Here is a 15,004-nt window from a genome sequence, read left to right on the forward strand (position 1 = left end):
AACACGAGGAACAGGCTCAGGGCAGAATAACAGTGATTTGTCTTCTGCATGGGGGTGAATGGGATACTTGGCTCTCAGCCAACACTTCCTCCAGTTGGTGACGCCTGTGACTGGCTTTTTCAAAAATACTGGTTTGACTCCTTTGGACAAAAGTTGCTGGCCTATGCAGATCAATACATATGCAAAGATACAAACTCCCTGTGCCCACCCAGTTCACATTCTCACACCCAGGACAGACAGGTTTGTCATACTGTCTGAAGTGTGCTCTGTTCCAGCATCACCAGGAGGAACCAGTTTGCTATAGCCACTCCATTACAGGGAACAAAGGGCAGGGCCTGCACAGGAGCCATAGCCCCGGGGCCTCGACCACCTTGTCTGTTGCAGGAGTCACAGCCGCCATGCATTGAACTACCTTCCCATAACCATGGACTATGGAGCACCTGCCAAAGTGACCTCACTGTGGCTGCAAATCTATGTCCAGTAGTCACTGTAGTGATGATTGTCTTGTAACACAAATCCTAACTGGTCTTAATAAAAACCCGGAGTCAGATATCAGGGTAAATGTTGAAAGATCAGAGAGACAAAGGAACAAGGCACAGCCATTTCTCACCTCACCAACTCCTCAGCAGAAAAGAGCTCCTGTCTCCTCCCGCCTTATGTTCCTCGCTCAGCCCAGCCATATCACTTCCTGTCTCAACCTCCCTAGTGCTGGGTTTAAAGGCATGTGTGTCTCCCAAGTACTGGAAGCAAAGGCATGAGATTCCAAGTGCTGGGACTGAAGGTGTGTGCCACCACTGCTTGGCCTCTGTGGATAACTAGTGGCTGGCTCTGTCCTCTGATCTTCAGGCAAAGTTTATTTGTTAGAATACACACAAAACATCACCACACTATCTCGCGGGTCATAGGTGACTTATGTCTCTTTTCAGCCCCGAATGCCATTCATGGGGTGGGCATAAGCTCTGGGTTTCCGGGTCTTATGAATAAACAATTGAGGCAACGGACAGTCCTTCATGTCCCGTGCTTTCGCCAGGCCTGCCTTCTACCCCAGGTTCTCCTGTCTTCAGAGTCAGGGGTCAGTTAGGAACAGGGTGGGCCTCACTCGGGTGGAATTGTGGTTTGAGGGCTGTGTGTGAAAAGGTGGGCAGGGTAGGAGTCTGTCTTGGATCAGCACAGTTAGAGGGCTGCAAAATTGCTCCAGCTGCTGGTACCTGTAGCTGGATTACCACCAGATGAGGAGTGCATCAAGGCCAGGATGAACCGGCTCCAGCTAGGACACTCCCTCCCCTGAGCTGAGGTGGGTTTACCTTCCTATCCTTGCCTAGCATGGGTTATTTCCTCCTTTTCCCAGAGGGTGTGAGGAGAACCAGCTTCCCCATTAACTCAGGCCTGTGTTACAGCAGCTTCCAGCTGGCAGGGCCCCAGTTCGGGGAGCATCTGTGACCTGTTGTGCGGTAATGGCTTGGTTTTTCTCGTGTTCGGCTCCCTTCACAAGTACTTAGTGTGAAATCATAGGGGAGGAAGTGTGAGCAGAAGAAAAACAGCACTATTACACAACCCCCTGAAGAGACTGCTGTGGTAGAATTAAGAGCTGCCGCCCTAGGACATTCTAACAGATGACACTGTGAGGTTGCCAAGGTAACCCACCAGGATACAGCTCCAGCATCCCGGGGGTTGAGGCTGGGTAGATGAGGTCAGTTAGAGGTAAGGCCCAGCTGCCCAGGGTCTGCCCCCTAACGAGCGGGCCCACAGCAGTCCAGGATGCTTTCTCTAAGACGTAAGTGAACCCAGGGCTCAGCTACTTATCAGGCATCACAGGCAAAAGAGGATCGGAACACCGTTGGTAATTGTTGAATGTAGGCCACAGGGAGCTTTCAAAGAGCTGGGTACAAAAAGCTCAGTTCATTACACAAACGTTTATCGAAAACTGTGTACCAGGTAGGAAGCATCAGGATGTATAGAAAGACAGGTCAAGATTTCCAGGGAAAAGCAAAACAAAGCCAGGCGGTGAAAGAATTCATTGAAGGCATTTAAACACGCAGCATGAGGGACAATACTGGGTGGAGAAAAATGGAAAGATGCCAGAATATCTTATTAACCCCAAGGACCCAGTGTTTACAAAACAAAAACCCCAAACCACATACTAAAATAAAATTAAATAAAATTTATAATCGGAAGGAATTTGCTTAAAAATAGCCTGTCTTCTCTGTCCCTCCTGTCAGTGCCCTGTGATTTCCTGCTGACCACTGTCGGGTGCTGCTTCCCTTGTATCGTGGGCATCGAGGGCTCTGGACAGTGAGAGCTCGAATTCTCTTTAGCCGAAACCTGCCTTTGACTTCACAAATAAGGGGTGCCCTTGTCCTGGCTTACTATTTTCTCCCAGTGGGGGCAGTGGGGATGGGAAGTGGGGTGGGGAAATGTGGGCAGAGGTGGGGAGGTACGCCGGGAAGTGGGAGTGCAGAGGCGAACATGGAGAATAACACGAGTCGGGTGGAATGGTGGTGGGAAGTAGAAGACAGATGGCTACAGGAAAGAAAATCCCTGAGACGCCCTCACAAGAGGAGAGCCTGCAAATAAGACAGTGCTTCCTCCCCCTGGCGGGTGTTATTAGTACCAGACGGACCTCATTAAAACACAGGGCCTAGATCAGCCCTCCACGGCGCAGCTCCACTGCCTAAGGACCCTTCTTTGCCCAACCAGAACAGGGTAATCAATTAGATCTCAGCCCCTTATGGTAATGATGATAATAACGATAATAGCCGAGTTACAGAGTGCTCCCAAGCATTTCCCATTTAATAATGCACGAGGAAGTGCCACTTGGAGAGTAAGGACAGAAGGCAGGAATCCATCCTGACCATTTGTCTCTAGGGTTCCTGCTCTCAAGCCCTGCATGGCAATTCTATTTTGTTTTACTGGCCCCAAGGAGACACTATTCACATCTTCACTTTGGTTTATGGGACATTCTCCTTGAGGAACCCATCTTGCTAGCCTAAGATGACCCAGTACCCTCAAGATCTTAATCCTTTGGATGCCTGGATAAGGTAGGGGAAGAGAGGCTGAGGCCAGTGGCACTATTTCTCTCCCTGAGCACTACTTGCCTAGAAGTAAACCCTGCAGCACGCGCGCTGTTTGGGGACGTTCCCACCTGTGGAATGGGTCGAGAATGGACCTTTATCCAGCTTTCCACCCCACCCCGGCCATCAGCATGTTGATGGCGGTCGCCTTCCCAGAATCTTGGCTGGAATCTCCGGGCTTTCCTTAGCGGGTTCCAAAGCTCAGGACTGGGAAAGGGAGATTGGGGGAGGGCCGGGGTTTGCGGTGCGTTGGCAGCCTACGGGGCCCACGGGTCTCTTGCGCCGGACTGCCAGGGGCCGCTGGGCTTCCCCCAAGAAGATGCAGCGCAGCATATTTTGCACATGAGTTCAGAGGAAGAGGAAGTGTAGCAGGCGGACGCGCGGCGGCGGCGGCGGCGGCGGCGGCGCGGGGTGGGGTGTTGTGGGTGGGGTGGGGGCGGCGAGGCTGGAGTCGGAGCGCGCAGGGCGCAGGGCGCAGCGAGCGGGAGCGCGGCGGCCACTGGCTCCGGGGAGGTACCCGCGCAGCCAGCGCCCGAGGGACCTACGACACTCGAGCGGCCGCGCCCCGCGCTCTGCCCCCACCCCCGGGGCCCCGTCGTCCGCGCGCCGCCCTGCTCTGCATGGCACAAACTTTCATCCCGGGACGCAGCACGCTGTCTCCGGGAGCCCGCGCCACGGTCTCCGCCACTGGTCCCCAGAGGTAGGTGGGCGTGCGGCGAGGTGGCGCTCCGAGGCCGTGGGCTCCGCCGCTCCTGATCCTGGTGAGCAGGGCGACAGCTTCTCTTGGCACCCCAGGGCTCCGGAGCTGCCAGGAGAGCCCCCTGGTCCAGGTCGCATGGGGTTGGGGATCGATCGATGGGACGCCAGGTTCTGGGCCAACTTTTTTTTATTTTTAGTATGAAGAGAAAAAAAAAATAAAAAAAACCACGCGAGTGCGTTGGGGAGACAGAGGGTCAGGTCGTCTGCGCGGGGGGCGGGGGAGGCGGTCATGGGCTCCACAGGCGCAGGAACTACTGGGAGGACGCGGAGGGAAGCTCGGAGGCTACAGGTGGGTTAGGACCAGAGACTAGTGGGTACCCGGCCCGGAACAGATGGGAGCTGCCACCACCCACGTGCTCCCGGAGAGGTGGGCTCCACTCAGGGCAGAGGTGTGCGACTCTTGAAAGCAGACGGGCCATGCGCGGAGACTCGTGGAGATTCCAGGAGCTGAGTCCCTGGCACCAAAAACGGGTTTTCCCCCCCTACTGAAATGGATTTTTCTTGCCTTGTCATAACATACTTTCCTAGGCACGGGACAGGTCAGGATGGGCATGGGTTCTGGGCGGAGAGGAAGCCTGTCTGTCAGGCAAGTGCTCCAGGTCCGCTGCAGTGGCACCGCTATCTTTGGAGGCCAGAATCATGCAAGGGCAAGATTAGTCCCGCGCGTGCTCCCTGCTGCCTTTTGGCTGCAGGCTCTCAGCTGCCCCCTCTGGGCGGTGGGTGGTGCCAGTGAGTTTTGTTTAGGGGTTTACAGACAAATACTTTTTTTTTTTTAAAGAGTCTGGCACAGATCTTTGTTATGTGAGTGGCTGCCCAGATGCCCAGCAGCAGCCCCTCTTCTCTTCCACACAGCTGTTTTCAGATGCTGGGCGAGTGGTCAGAGCAGCTGTCTCCCAACCCCTACCATGGAGTGTCATCTCAGGATAAGCCTTTTCCAGGAAGGATGCCCGGGTGTAATGTGAGTGGCCTGCAAGTCTGTGGGTAGAGCCACTGAACCCAATATACCTGTGGCCACCAGGATTCCTAATTTTACCTTCAGATCAGCTGAATTCTGGGGAAGTTCAAGTGACAAACATGTCACCAGCCACCCACCTTCAGAGGTTAAGCAACGAGCTGTATGGTGTGTGTTCTCTAACCTCAGTGAATCCGTGTACCCCTAGAGTGAGCTCGCATACTCCTCTGCCATCTGTAGGGGTTTCGAGGCCTGAACAATTCCAGCCCCGAGCTGGGAGCCTCCCTGTGCCCGCATCTGTGGGGCAGGCCACCGGCTTGTTTTGTCTTTGTCTTTCTGACATCATGGACAAGGGGCAAATGAAGTGGACTGTGTGGTCAGCCGATGGATTTGGTGCAGGAATTGAAATAGAATAAATTGGGGCGACAAGTCAGTTCTTTCCCCCTGAAATGGGAATTTTTGGCTTGATTTCAAGTAATTGCTTTGTCTGTAGGGAAACAGGCCTGCGTGGTGGGAGTTCTGTAAAGCTGCTTCACTTACATCAGAGCTGAAGCTGTGTGGTCCCATGGCTTGGTGGCCATGGCTGCCTTACCAAGGATTCCCTGTGTAGCCCTGGCTGGTCTGGATCTCTCACTGTGTAGACCAGGCTGGCCTCAAACTTGCAGTGTTTCTTCTTCCAAGTGCTGGAATTATGACATGCACCAGCACAGCCAGACCCCACTAAAACAGACAAACAAAAATTACCGTTAAGTAAAGTTGCCACGGGACCATACAAATACCTAGCTGGGCCCAGTGGCATGCGAGTGTTGTCTCAGAATTCAGAATGTAGAGGAGGCTGGAGAAACTGGAGTTGGAGGCCAGCCTGGGCTACAAAAAATGAAGACCCATAGGCAGATTTTCTAACGTTTTGCTCTATTGGCTTTCTTACAGGTCTAGCCATCTGTCTAGCCAGTGTGTTGCTTCACCTGTTTTAAATTAAGTTACAGTCTTAGTACAGGGTCACTTGTAGACTTTCCACTCACATTTCGTTAGTGTTCAACATGTGCTCATGTGTTCTTAGGGTAATGCATACATGCCGGTGGAATATGCATGCACATTGTTTTGACATTTGCACTGTGTAACAGTCTTTATCAAGATGGGTAATAGACCATTCAGCTGGGTTTCTTCAAGGCCACCACTAGTCAGCTCCAGCCCTGACTCCCGGGGCCACCACTAGTCAGCTGCAGCCCCTGACTCCCGGGGCCACCACTAGTCAGCTGCAGCCCCTGACTCCCGGGGCCACCACTAGTCAGCTCCAGCCCCTGACTCCCGGGGCCACCACTAGTCAGCTGCAGCCCCTGACTCCCGGGGCCACCACTAGTCAGCTGCAGCCCTGACTCCCGGGGCAACTACTGCTCTCTTTCACCACAGGCTGCCTCAGCCTGTTTTCGAACATCACACACACGGATTTCTACAGTTCTGAGTAAAGTTTCTTTTTCACTCAGTAATTCCATTTGTTTACCGATGAGATATGTTCAGGAGGCATGTGCGTGCGTACCAATTTGTTTGTGTATCCCTTGTTCCTGGGTACGTGGGTTATAGCCCAGCTTTTTTTTTTTTGTTAGTTGCTGGTTATTGTGAAAAACAGTGCTATGAGTATTTGTTCATTTGTTCACAAAGTTCCTAGGTACATAGTTCCCACTCTCATGAATAAATACCATGTCACAGAAGAGGTGTGCACAGTGTACAGGGATGCTAGGCCTTTTTTAGTGTGGTGATTCCATTTCTCACTCCTAGAAAGAGTACACATGTGATTCTGGAGAGCACATCCCAATCCCATTTTCCTAGCTCTAAAATAGGATGACTAGTTAGATCAGTGTTCTTCGGCCAGCTGGGACACTCAGGGACATGTTTTCATAGGTAGAAAGGACTATAAGAAGCAGACGTTGGCGCTGTCACTTAATGGGTTTAATTTTTATTTTTTGTGTGTATGGTGTGTGTATGATGTGTGTGTGTGTGTGTGTATGATGTGTGTGTGTGTATGTGTGTGTGTGATGTGTTGTCCTCACTGTGCCCAGCAAATGCTTTTCTCACTGAGCCATCTCTTCAGCCCTTAGATGGATTTAGACTTAGATTTCTGCAAATGATAAGATGGATGCTGTGTCTTCAGAGCTTTAGAGAAGGGATTTCCATAGGGAATAGACCCTAGGTTGTGAAAGATTGGGTGAGTGCTTGCTATAAAAGGAAAAAAAAAAAACCCCAAGTTCCACGGAACCCCACTGAACTTCTCTCTAGAGATGCCTGGGGGATTCTGGGCTATTGGTGTGCTGGTGTGAACTTGGTGGAAGTGCCCTTTGGATTTTGCGAATATGGGCATTGTCTCGGGAGGCAGGGCAGAGTTGGAGTGGTGAGTGTGGAGCAGCTTTTCTGAGCATGTGATTTACCTTTTTTGTGAGAAACACAGTCTTGCACACCCATCTTATTACTGAGCAAAGGACTGTGGCCTCTCCAAGGCCCTTCCACCGTGGCCCCTCTCTGTGGGACCCGAAGCAGGGCCTGACCTAGTGTGATTCAGGAGACAGGAAGTATGGCTCTCTGGTGGAACAGAGGGTGACCTGTTTCCACGTCCCTCAAGCTGTCTCAGTACTGACCGAGTGTCTCAGGGGACAGATGGCTCAGGTGCAGTCTTGAGACATTGACAAGGGTCTGGGGCTCGGTCATTTATGGAGCCACAGTAAACATTGTACAGTGTAGGCCACAAGGAAAGGACACGGCAAACATCCATGAGAGGACTGAGCTGCCTGTCTGCCTGATTGTTTCCTGGGAGGGTGACAGTGGGTGCTAAGAGGTCACAGTCCCAACTGTCAGCAGGTGGTTCGCCCCCGCGTGGGAGATGGGTATTAACTATTTGAACCCAGAACAACTTTGCAGACACAAACTTCATTGTAGTAGCACCATTCTAGTTCATAACAGATTTTACCATCAGCATTAACAAAATATTAGGTGTTACACTAGTTGCTAGGTGCTGCTTGGCGCCTTACCTGTGTTACCTGAGTCATCAGCCTGGAGGGCAGTGAAGTTCAGCGGTCCCCAAGCCCCGGGTTTACCTTTCAGTGTTTCTGAAACCTTTAGGGAAGAGACTGTGACACTCAGGTTTAGTGGGTGCAGAATCTTCTGGAAGCACAGTTCATAATACATGAAGACAGTATAATAGAAGTGTCACTGGGGTAGTCAGAACAAAATGACAGGAAATGACACTCTGAAGTCACTTCCTTTAGTATTCTGTGTACTTTTGTCTCACAGGCATAGAGTTTTGGCACAGTTGGGCCTTGTAGAGCTCTGACTTTGAAGGTCGGTATGGAGACACATATCTGTAATCTTAGCCTTTAGGAGCTGTAGGCTGGAAGAAGGAGAGTTCAAGGCCAACCTGGGCTGTAGAAAAGAGCCCCTGACTCAAAAAGTAAAATAAGGGCCAGCAAGATGGTTCAGCAGGCAAAGGGGCTTGTCTCGAAAGCCTTTTGACATGAGTTCAGTTCCCAGAACTTAGGGCAGGAGAGAACTGACTCCTGAAAATTGTACTCTGACCTGAGCATACCTTGGCTCAAGTGCACATGTGGCTATAACACACACACACACACGCACGCACACACACACACACACACACACACACACACACACACACACACACACACGGTGACTTTCTGTAGACCAGGCTGTCTTTGTACTCAGAGATCCACCTGCCTGAGTGCTGGAGTAAAAGGTGTGCACCTCCACACCTGGCTTTTGTTTTTAAAAAGTGAAAGGTACCGGTCAGTTGGGTTTGTGATTTTATTGAGTGACTGAAATACAGTAGCCACTAGCCACTAGCCACATGTAGCTGTCAGAATGTGTGTTTAAATGAGCCAAAGTTGGATAAAACTAAATGCTACCCACAGTTCAAGTCTCTCGAGCCACGTGTGGCCACTGGAGCTGTGTCTGCCACTGCTGTGAGCTCTGTGGGACAGTCACGTGGTGGTGTGCATATTTCCTTACCCTTCAGTTAAGAACTGGATCCATGGGTGGTAACTGCTGGGGAGCTTTCTTTCCACTGACAGAGATGCATTTTGGCAGGCGTCCCTCTTATGTTTAACCTTTTGGAGGATTTTTTTAGGGATATGCATGATAACTTTCCTCCCAGTCACATTCATTTTTTGACATAGATTCCAGTTTCTCTTTTCTCCTGGGCCCCCAAAGGGGCTTTTCATTATTATCATTGCATATTTTATCAAGATGTATTTTCGTGACGGATCAGTACAGTAGGCAGTTCAGAATCCCTGCTTGAGTCCTCTAAATTCCCTGCTCTCCAAATAAGAATCTGGTCCAGCTTTTAAATATGCATTTGTGTGAATTACGCCTTACCTGGGCTGAATTCAGAGAGGGAAATCGCTCTCTCAGTGGGCCAGACCAAAGAGCTAGGAAATCAGGTCATATTCCCTGGGGATGGCTACCTGCCAGGGCTGAGGCAGAGACATTGTCTGGGAGGGGTTCCCTTGAGTCGGAGCTGCCTCGGGAGGGCGGGGCCATGGAGAGGGCAAGGGACTCGGGTTGCCCCCACTGTTCAGTGCCTCTTACCTCTTAGTAGGCATCAAAGGCGAAGGGAAGACGGTCCCCGCTGCTCATGGCCAGATTCAAACAAACTGTTCTTGTCACTGTGTAAGAAGCTGACCAGCTCATCTGCTTCATAATCCTAGATCAAAGGTTTCCACACTTTCAGTCAGGAACTGACAACTTTCTCTGGCTTCTTCACATGAAATGCCCTATTTTGTTGCCCTAAATCTCCTCAGAGTCAGCATGGGAGCTTCGCAGAGGGTGCTCAGCTGTTGTTGTTGTGCCTGTGTGTGGAAAGCACCTGCTTCCTACCTCACCTTGTGCTGAGGAACCCATCACACTTTGTAGACTAGCTCTCAGTGTTCACATGTGAGGGTGCTGCGACCACTATTGCCCATGAAGTTGGGTGTGAAGAGAGATGGGTGGGTGGTCACGGAATGGTTAATGGAATGTGTCAACTCCATGTGTTTTCAAATTTCAGAAATGTAAAGTACAGATCTATTCATTTGAATCCTTTCTCAATTTAGAAAGGGTTTGTGTTGCTAGGTGGTGGTGGCTGAAGCCTTTGGTCCTAGGACTTGGGAGGCAGAGAGAGGCAGGGATCTCTGAGTTCTAGACCAGCCTGTTCTACAGAGTGAGTTCCAGGGCAGCCAGGACTACACAGAGAGACCATGTCTTGAAAAAAAAAAGAGGGTGTAGGTTATATGTGTTCATATATCTTCTGACACCTTTTAAGTACCCTTTTCAGTGTGCTATGGCAACCCATGCCAGGTTTCAAGGACTCTTTATAATGGATCACAAACAATAGTACTGAATGGTTAACACGTGTCTGTCTACCTCATGGTGTTGGGTACTCAGGGCCTTCTGTATGAGAGGCCATTGTTCTTCCACTGAGCCATGGCCCCAGTGCCCCTGGGTGATGTTATGCTCCTTGTTCTGCGTGCTGAGGTATCTTAACCTGTGTTCAGCACTGCTTGTCTTTATGTAGCTATCACTGTACAAGTAGATGTTGCATTTGCTTTATTAACAAATATAAAAAACGGGTTCCAGGGCTTCCTTGGAGGTACACCTGGGAAGCAGGGCAGCACCTGGGCCTGAGTACTCATGCCCTGGGCTAGACTGTTCAGGAATTGAACTTAGGCGGCAGAGATGGCTCAGTTGGTAGAAACACCTGTTTGTAAGCCTATGACCTGGGTTAGACTCCCAGGACCAAAGCGTTTGCCTTAATTGTTCAAGTGTTAGTAAATTGAGAGTCAGAAATTGAGATAAAACCCTGAGAAATTCAAAGAACAGTGGAGGAATGATTGGTTGACCATGTTTCCAAGGTTGAGACGCAAGCCCTTCCTTCTTCCTCTCTGTGTCCCTCTATCTCCCTCTGAGTCCGCCAGAGAACTCTGTGGTCCATTCTGGCCAGCCGAACGTGAACTCTGCCTTCAGAACCAAGGTCCACCTCCATTGGTGGTCAGCACAAACATTTATCCTGCAACATTTCCCCCCTTTTTGTCTAAATAAAAGGAAAGGTTTTAGCTCTGACATAGTAAAACTGTATACAACAAGAACAATTATCAGGTATTGTCTAAATAAAAAGGAAAGGTGTTAACTTTAATAAAATGAAACTATATACAATAAGAACAATTATCAAGTAAGAAATACACTCACAATGCACAGTCCATTTATATTTGGAAAATTTAAAGAACATACTTCATTATCTGTCCTCCCTTGGTGGATCCAAAGTTTTGTACAAAATTTACTTTCTATCCTAGCTAAGGAAAACTGTAACTATAACTATCTAATCTTCAACCCCATCAGAGACCTGAGAAGGATATAATATTATTTGGGTAAACAGAGCAAGCAACTCCCAAAACTATAGAAATGACAGAGACAGCTGGCTGCCTGGACAGTCACCCCAAGATTCCTCTGCAACGTTGAGGCACCCATCTTTGGCCTATAGCTCTAGAATATCTGACAGATGTTTCTGTGAAGTAGGAAATTTTGAAGGACTGTCCTACCTTGTCTAACAAAGTTTGGCAGTCGCCTTCTTTTGTGTCCTGCTTGTCCAATTTGTACAGCATGCTGTCAGCAGTCGAGGCAAGGGCAGTTTCTTGCCCAGTGGTTAACTTTGCCACAATGAAAGTAAACTCCATATGGAAGTTCTTTGATGCCCATCATCCCTGTTGTTGTTGTTTTCTTTTTGAAGTAGATTGGTGCTGCCAGGAGCAGGCGTGTCTCACTGTCATGAAAAGCCTTATGTTATTAAACATTTTAAATGCCATATTCTGCAGCTCTTTGAAGTGTTTGAAGACCATCTGTCTATTTAAATATATATGTTTGACCTTGAAAAGATACCTAACATGACTAAAAGTTGATTATTATATATGACTAACTACTAACCTGTATTTCAAGGACTAGAACTTTACATTGAATTTTCAGATGAGCTGCATAGGTACAATACTTAAACAAGAATAGAAACATATATACAATATAACAAAAATAACCTTATATTTGTATCAATATATGTGGGAGTCCAGCTCCAACCTGCTTCCACTTTTTGAAGGGTTCTTGGGTAGAGGAAAGAGGAATTAGGAAATATTAGGTAGAAAAATAGACCTAGACAATGAGGAGTAAGACAGAGACACAGGATAGCCTCAGGAGGGCCCTGGATCAATACCCTGTCACTGCCTTGTTTATTCAAAAGGGCTTTTAAAATAACACCAAAGGGAGAGGCAAAAGACCTCTCCCTTGCAGATCAAAGCAATAAGGCATGGCCAAGTGTAGATTCTTCCAAACACCTGGTAACCACACCCATGGTCAAATCATCCCATTATGCAGCCTTGCTGGATAAAGCAAGCTCAGATTCTCTGACCCTGAGTAAGATCTCACTAGATAGCCTCTGTGCACTCCCACTAGCATACAAAAATATCTTAAACAAGAGTAGAAGCATATACAGTATAACAAAATAACCTGAATTTGTATCAATATACAAAAATCCATACCAATGTAACATATCTGAGACTAGTAGTTGCTTTTTAGTTTAAAAGTTGATTCAATAATCTACCCTTTTATCCTATCATCTCTATACCATCCCCCTTTTCTTTTTAGAATGAAATCCCTGAATCTAATCTCCTTTGCTTAGTTTTCTCCCCAACTATGACCAATAACAACTTGCAACCAACCCCTCTAAATGATGATAAACATCCGTAATCCATCGAATGACTAAAAAAACTACCCACCTCCACCTCTTGGGAAGATGTGCATTGTGTTCTTAAAATTACTTCCTGTTGTCTGGGGTTGATGGCATCTTTAGGGGACCCTCAGAAAATGGAGGTAGTGGTCAACTCTTGGGAGAACTAGCTGTTGTCCAGTCTTGGTGTGATGGGAAATTGCAGGGCTTATCTGAAGTTCCAGTTGGAGTAGTCAATGAGGCTGGACCATCTCAGCTAACCACCTTGAAATTCTCCTGAGCAGTTTGTAGTCCAAAGCTGATCTTTAGTTGGTGTTTGTCAGCTTAGTGGTGTTACCACAATCTAGGTAGAACCATCATTGTGGGGCCCCATCATCCTTTTGGAGACTTCAGAGGTCACTGTTAGGAATGGTCATGGTTCACTGCAGAAAACTGACATTTTAAATGTCATATGCAACAGATTTTGGAGAGATTTAAGGACCACAATTTATTAAATACATCCAAGGTGCACAAATTTAGTTCCTAGTTACCTGCTTCAGACTCAAGCCTGAAATCACATATAGGAAGCTAGAAGAAGTCTGTTTCTAGAATTAGTTAGTATTCTATATGACTATTAATATCAGGGCAGAAAGTATATATATATATATATATATATATATACACACACACACACATATATGTATATATATGACATATAGATAGATAGGTAGATAGATAGATAGATAGATAGATTTTTGAGATAATAGTTATACCTCAAGAAAAGTGTTAAAGAGTCAAAATAAAACCAAAGGATTATGAGATTAGTGGCAATAGAATAGTCCCCCCCCCTTTTTTTTGTCCCATACCAGGTGGCTCTTCTGACATGAGACAGATTTTGGATTTTCTTTTAACAAGTATAATTGGCTTTAGAGAAAGGGAGGGCCATGCTCCAAGTCCAAATCCATCTTTAATTTTCAGTTGAATTGGGACTACAAAAAGACTATTCACCTTATATGTCTGTAGAGAACAGCGGAAACAAACATTGGAAGACTTCTGAGATTTTTATCCTATTGGAAATGTATACCATTAGCCAGTTTACTCTTTTTTGGGGGAAATTTTCTTTGGATGAGTTTCCCTTCTCCTTCAGATATCTCATTTGTCCAGTGGTCTTCAAATTCCTTAGTTGGGTGCTTTTATTCTCCTGGAAAGACAAAAACAAAACCCTACTCCAACCCTAACTTTGAGGGGTTTCCATTTTTGGCATCTTGTAAGTTAGTTTAGATCGGATGGCCATGCTGTTAGATGAACTATCATCTCCTTTCCTAATCAAGAGGGCTCTCCTATTTGAATCGAATCTTTATCTATTTTCATAGTATCCATAGCTTTTCTTCTCCTGTGGAAACAAAAGCAAAACCTCTTCCCCAATGTAACACATATCCTGGTTTCCATTCTGAGGTCAGCACATCCTTAAAGTTTATAGGCTGATTTAATTCTGTAGTTTTTTTTTTCTTTCTATTATCCAATGTCTCTTTGCAGCTGTCATTCCTTTCTCATTAGCACTGAGAAAATTTAAAGTTAATAAAGCATTGTTTAGTCTATTTCTGGGGTCTTTATTACTCATTTCTGTTAATAAACATATCTTTTAATGTGCAAATAGATCTTTCTATAACTTCTTGTCCTGTAGGATTCAGTAATATGCTTTATGTCATAATATACAAAAAACTGTCTCATTTTACTAGAGACATACACTGGAGATTGTCATTCTTAATGTGTATGTGCATTCCAATAATGGCCATACCTTATAATAAACGTGTAATTACAGAGCCAGCCTTTTCAGAACTCAAAGCAGTTTGCCATTGGAATCCTAAATATGGCCGGGCGGTGGTGGTGCACGCCTTTAATCCCAGCATTTGGGAGGCAGGAGCAGGTGGATTTCTGTGAGTTTGAGGACAACCTGGGCTACAGAGTGAGATCCAGGAAAGGAGCAAAGCTACACAGAGAAACCCTGTCTCAAAAAACCAAAAAAAAAAAAAAAAAGGAATCCTAAATATGTATCTATGGTATGGTGCACATCTATGGTATGGTGGTGCACATACTTGAATTTTCCAAACTCTGCAAAATGAAATACATCCATTTGCCCAATGTCTTTTCTCTAAGTACCTTTTGGGTTACTTCCTGCAGGTAATGAAGTTTGGTTATACAAAGAACAAGTAGGACATTTCCTTGTAACTTTCTTGGCTTGTTGCCATGTGATAGAAAAATCGTTCTTCAAACCTTTGCTATTAACATGTTTTTTCCCTAGGAAATTCTGAGGCTTCTAGCACATTCCCTACCAATAGCCGATTGATTGCATCATTACCCAGTGCCAAAGGGCCTAGTAGACCCGTATGAGATCTGATGTGTGTTACCTACAAGGGATGATTTCTCTTTCTGATTATTTCTTGTAATTGAATAAATAACAAAGTTAATTCTGAATCATCTGGAATAAATTCAGTA

General features: G+C 47.0%; 1 protein-coding gene across 3 annotated transcripts in view; it reads left to right on the forward strand.

The window, feature by feature from the left end:
- The first annotated feature begins 3,542 nt into the window (after positions 1–3,542).
- The window catches only part of Rftn1 (raftlin, lipid raft linker 1), a 197,452-nt gene continuing 185,990 nt past the window's right edge, over positions 3,543–15,004 (forward strand). Inside the window, exon 1 of one of the 3 annotated variants that reach the window (XM_036167750.1) lies at positions 3,543–3,771. The gene's annotated coding sequence lies outside the window, so the exon portion shown is untranslated. The other 2 variants (XM_036167747.1, XM_036167748.1) reach the window with 2 other exon arrangements.

The sequence above is a fragment of the Onychomys torridus genome, chromosome 18, assembly GCF_903995425.1.
Source record: "Onychomys torridus chromosome 18, mOncTor1.1, whole genome shotgun sequence".
NCBI lineage: Eukaryota > Metazoa > Chordata > Mammalia > Rodentia > Cricetidae > Onychomys > Onychomys torridus.